The following is a 6,000-nucleotide window of genomic DNA, read 5'->3' as shown; positions in this document are numbered from 1 at the left end:
GTGATAGTGTGACATGCTCTATAATTGAACAGTATATACAGCGATTAAAAGGAATGGTCTGGACATGTATTCACATGGACATATCCAAAACCTGCTCAAATAATCAAGATTACGATTGTATATACAATGAAATGCCATTTGTTTTTAAAATACAAACATTGTTTGTAGATACACGTTTGCAGAACTGGAGAAAAACAGGTGCAGGAACCACGTGGCTCAGTGAGTGTCCCAGGGGAGCGAGGAAGGGGCTGGGGGCTGGTCCTGGGAGACTCACCAGTGTCTGCGGAGGGCCAGTCCTTTTTTTAGAATGGTGGTTTAATGTCATCCTTTATGTTTTCTCTCGATTTCTGGAAATACAAAGTAACTGACGCCTGGTTGAGGATGGTTCCCACTGCTGCCACGGAAGGCCAGCCGGTGTCACGACACAGGGACACTCATACAACCTCGTCATCCCGGGGCCTCAGCGGCCCGCGGGGAACAGCGCTAGTGTCCCGGGAGAGGCGAGGCCCGGCCTGGCGGTGGGAGCCGCAGCGCAGGGCTTTCCAGGCTCCACAGCCCTCAGGGCCCGGGGAGGAGGGAGCACACGGGAGTGAGGGAGCAGAGCGAGGAGGAGGGTCGTCTTCACCAACAGCCTTGGCGGGGGCGCTGGTGTTGCCGGAGCGCAGGCGCCCGAGATCCACCACCCACAAGGGTGTGCGGCACCCTTCGCGGTCACGGAAAGCAAAGCCAAACCAAAAACCGGGACACAGCGTTAAGTGTCTCCCCGTCCGGAATACAAATACTTCAATCCATACCGTATACTCAAGAGCCGCAGAGAAAGTCAGTCCTTCCTTCCACGCGCTGACGCTAACAAGATGTGCTGTTCAGGAAAGCAGCCTTGCACCCAGCAGTGCTGGGGCCGCACACGAGGTCTATAGTGCGTTTTCTAGGGGCGTGGCTGGGGCCCCCGGGGGAAGGGGGCGGTGACAGCTTCACACGCTGCCTCGGAATTGTTAGGCTTAGCGACGCGTGTATTCATGTACTGTGATGCTCACCTGCGTGTGCACATGCACACGCACACACACACACACACACACACACACACACACACACACACACACACAGAGGACGGGCTGTGCAGGACGATTCCCTCAAATAGACCTGTGGATCCCGGGACGGTCCCTCCGTCCCCGTGAGGCTCGCCCAGGGCCGGAGCGGCCACTCGCCCTGGACCCCACGCAGCGCACGCTGCCAGATGCGCGTGAGGACCAGGCCCGGCCGGCACGGAGATGGGCTGCGACCCCGAGACCCCGGCCGCCACCTGGGCGCGAGGGCCGCTCATTCAGCGAGGTCGGCTGGGCCACCAGCGCCGTGATTCAGCAAAGCTTCCACGGCCTTGGGTCCCCTCGCCTGGTCCTCACGGCCAACCCCAGTCACTCCCGACAGCAGGGCGTCTGGCGGGTGCCGGGCAAGGTGGGAGAAGGCGCGGGAGAGACTCACTTCAGCCAGGAAGACGACGGGACAGCCCACGGAGGACGTCCCCTCGAGACGGCGCCGATGTGGCCGGCAGACAACACGGGCGCCCAGGGTGACTGCGATGCCAGGTGGCCACGTGCGGGCGGACAGCAGGGTGGGCTCCGGCCACCAGTCAGGAGCCTTCAACTAAGGATCCCTCCGGGAGGACGTGACCCGGGTGCACCCGCGCGGGGGTGTCCGGGGACCAGCGGAGCCGCGGGACAGCGACGGGGGCACCGACGGACACGCTCCTGGGGCAGGACCAGCAGGGCCGGCGGCGACGGGGAAAGGGTTCTGGTTTCAGAGACGGGCGCCGTCCACCAGGACAACCCGGGACTCCTGGGAGCAGCGGGGACGGTGCCCGGGGCCCCCTCCTGGCCCACGGGTGTGCCGGGTCCTCCCCACACCCAGCACCGGGGCGACGCCGGCCCGGGGCCAGCCTCTTGCTCACCGCCTGCACGACCGTGGGCGGGAAGCTGAACCCTCCCAGCCCCGGGGTCTCATCTGAAAGATCGGGGACAAGACTGGGTTAGTTTCCCGAAGCTGCCGCAGCAAATCACCACGGATGGGGCGGCTGGACACCACCCAAGTGCCCCATCTCACGTGCAGGCCAGCGGTGCACACCCCGGGCGTCCGCGAGCCCGGCTCCTCTGGGGGCTCCGGCTGCAGCCCCCTCCTCGGTCCGCAGGGGTCCTCACACGACGCCTGCCTCCGTGGCTGCTCTTCTTGTAAGGACCCCAGGCCTCGGTTCAGGGCCCGCCCTCACCCAGGAGGACCTCACCGAGAGCCCTGTCCAATCACATCTGCAAAGGCCCCATTTCCAAATAAAGTCACGCTCTGAGGTCCCAGCTGACGTGAATTTTTGGTGGTTAGTATCCAGCCCACGACCCCTGCTGGCAGCACTCTCGGAGGATTAAAGCGGATTTGTTAGATACCTGGGAACAAACCACCTGCCGTGCTTCCGGGCCCGCGCGGGCGGTCCCTCTGCCTTACACCCTCTACAGCCCCCAGGGAGCGTGGCTCTGCCAGCGTGTCCTTGTGTGCCCCCTCCGTGCCCCGCAGGGGCCATCGATAACGTCGGGGCACCCCGCGTCCTGCCTCACCAGACAGCCATCAGGGTTAATTAACGATGGAGCGGCCCGAAAACATGGGTGCAAAAGCAAATCGCGTTGATTTCATTGTATCCTTTGCTGGGCTCCTGTATCACTCCGATGAGATCCCCTTTGGGTTTTAGAACTGGGGATTTCTTAGAAGAGTTTGTGCAAAACAAACACAAGCATCTTAAACCTGGAAAATAAAACGCATTAAAATACAGTAACAAAACGAAGACAAAGGAGGAGGTCTGAGCGGAGGCCTTCTTTCCTTGGAAAAGCAGACCTCATCCCACAGCAGGTCGCTGTGCACACAGGCCCAGGGTGCTAAGCTGCAGGACGAGCCAGCCCCAGACCCACCGACCTGGGTGCCCTCCTCCCAGCAGGACCCTGGCCGCCACCGCATTTCAGAGGATGCTTTGAAATATAACGACGTCCTAAGGCAGAGACCTGAGAACACCTGGAAAATCAGAGAAGCAGCACCTGCTCCCTGGGAAGCTGCCGAAGGTTCTCCCAACCCAGCAGGGCCCGGCTGCGCCAACAAGCGGCCCCAGGCCCCCCAGGCTCCTCCCCTGCCTCCAGAAGGGCCCCTCCCGCCTCAGGGCCCCCAAGCAGACGGGGAGGACGCACGCTGGGAGCTTGCAGCACCCTTGTCCGGGGTGGGGTGTGCGCACGCGCGCACACACAAGTGCACACACACGCCCACGCTCAAACGTCTTTGGAATCAGATTTCCCATCTTCGTCAGCAGGATTAGGGCTGTTTGCTTCAGTACCGGTGCTGAGCTGCCTGTCGGCCTCGGCAGCCAGGGGAGCCCCTTGGTCAGCGGAAGGCTCGCCACCGCTCCTGGACGTGGGAGGCTGGCGTTCTGCGCCAACACAAGGAGCCTGAATTCACTTTCCAAGGGAAAGCTCTTCAGCTTCCGCTGTCAGTGTGCCACGGGCCGAGTGGCCCCAGTGGGGTGGCGTCAGGAGGGGCCCCCGAGGGGGTCAGTGCCGCAGACCCCAGGGCTGGCTCTCCCTCTGCGCCAGGAAGGTGCCCCCCAGCACCCGACCTGCCGGCCCCTGCTCCCGGTCACCTGCTGCCCCATTGCTGCGGGAACTCGGGGTCCGTGCTGTGTCCCGTGCTGGTGGCGGGAACGGACGGAGACACAGGGCTCGGCCCGCGTCAGGCGGCTCCGGAGCGGCCGTTCCCTGCAGCAAGGCCTGCGGCTGCCTTCACTTCTGAGGAGCTGCAACCCGCAAAGCACGCGTGAACCCCGCTCCAATCCGCCTCCAGGGGCTGTCTGCCCTCGCCCCCCGGCTGCCGGGGAGGCGTGTTAAAGCCCAGGGAGACGGGCTCGCTCGCACATCGACAGAGGCCGCGGCTTCTCGCCCTGGCGTGGAGCCGGAGCGGCCCCGCCCCACATCCGGGAGCCGCGCTGCTCCTTCCGCACGTGGGCGACACCCGCCGCCCCTCCCCTGAGCTCCCGACCCAGAACGCCAGCCCGGAAGCGTGCGGCAAGAGCTGGGCAGAGACCCACCCCTCCCGGGCAGTGGGCTGCGAGGAGCGAGGCCCCAAACTCGTCTGCACCGAGTTCCCCGGCGGGAGGGGTAGAGGATGAAGCCGACCTGCGGGATTGAGGGTCAGGCACCTGCCCGTCGCCCGGATGCACTCCCGCCGGCCCTGCGAGGCCTGAGCTCCTGGGAGCAGCACAGGATCGGGGTCCCCGGTGGGACGAGGCCGATCACCTGGGCTACGCCTCATTAGCAGCAGGCGTCAGCCCTCCCCTCAGCGCCTGCCCCCCAGCCTCCACGTGCCCCCCCCCGCCAGCCCCGGGGTGCTCGCCCCGGGCACCACCTCCTCTTGCCCTGCTCGCCTGTCTGAGTTCTGGCTTTGCCTGCAGGGACGGGGGGCCCTGCTCCTGACTTCCGGCAGATCAGCGCGTACCACCACCTGGTGCGGCTGAGCACCGCCCTCGTTTGCGTTTCTACTGGTCATCCCATCAGTACCTCCTTAAACAAAGATTGACTCCACCTCCACTCGGGATAACTCCTCCCAAGGAAACCGAAAAGCCGTCTGGGGCTTACCAACAATTCGGTCCAAACGAAGGCTTCCTCCCAGTTCTCTAAGCACTACCACCAGCTTCTGGGTGTAAACGTCTGGTTTTCCTCATCCTGGTGGGAACCGGAGGGTGGGGAGTGGGAGGCGGCCGAGTGGCAGGGAAGCCACACTAGACAGACGGGAGGCGGCACCTGGGCTTCGTACATACAACTGACTCGTTCTGGCAAGATCGGCATCCGACACTTTCATAATTTAAAGCACTACTTCGATGCAAGAATTGAATCTAGCGGCCATGTTTTCTCAACCAAAAATTAGGACACAGGGTCCGGGGACAAGACACGAGAAACAGGGACCCAGAAAGCAAACCGAGAGAGACATGGGGTGGTTGCGCCCCAAGCCCCCCGCAGCCCTTCCTGCTTCACCCCAATCCCAGTCCTGACGAGACCACCACACTCCCTTCTCTCTGTTGGAGGCCGACTTAGGAGTCTTAACGTTGAGAGTTCAGACGAGTAGCTTACTGTGTTCTCTGTAGACAAATGATCAACTATATATGGACAAAACTAAAAACGTAATCAGTAATCTATCATTTTACTATCCAGAGAAAACTACTGAGAATATTTTTCTTTGTGTAATGTATGTAGATATATTGTTACCGAAAGGAGACTGCATTTTTTCTGTCAATAGATTATAAATAGCTTACATTTCAAAACGTATACAGTAATATCACTGGTACGTGAGTGAACACAGATGAAAGTAAATATAGGGAAATTCGCTGTAATATACTTACAACTTCTCTGTGGGTGTGAACAGAACGAGGAGATGAGAACGCTTATCTGAAGGGCAGAAACAGCTAAATACCCGCAAAGCTCTACCTGCCTCTAATTAGCGACAATCAGTGGAGCACCTGGCCGGGAGGCTCTCTCCAACAGAGGCCGGGGGCTGCCCTGCTCGCCCACCACCCTTCCTTCTGGATAAACGTCAGAGACGACGTGGCCGCGCCCACTCAGGAGCCGCGGACGAAGCACACAGAGCGGGAACACCGTAGGAAGGCAGGAGCCCTGAAGGCTGGATCTCAAGCAGGGAAAGTACCGAGCGGCTAAAGCATCAGTTTGCTACCTGTTTCATCTGGCTCACGACAGGACAAGGCTGGCCGTTTCCTGGCTCGGCCACGCCGGCCTCTGGAGGGAAGCCACGGCACGGGCCCAAACCGGGCTGTCTCCTCGCACGGCCGGGGTGCGCGGCAGACACCCTCAGTAGGAACAAGGGGAAGGTGCCGACACGTGAACCAGCGTGAAGCTACACCCAAGGGCAATAATTCACGTTCTGGCTCATCACCTCCCAGCCGTACGCCGCCCTCCAGGAAGTGCTACATGC

Source organism: Balaenoptera physalus, assembly GCF_965194825.1.
Source record: "Balaenoptera physalus genome assembly, chromosome: 15".
Classification (NCBI taxonomy): Eukaryota; Metazoa; Chordata; class Mammalia; order Artiodactyla; family Balaenopteridae; genus Balaenoptera; species Balaenoptera physalus.
This window is presented reverse-complemented; position numbering follows the sequence as displayed.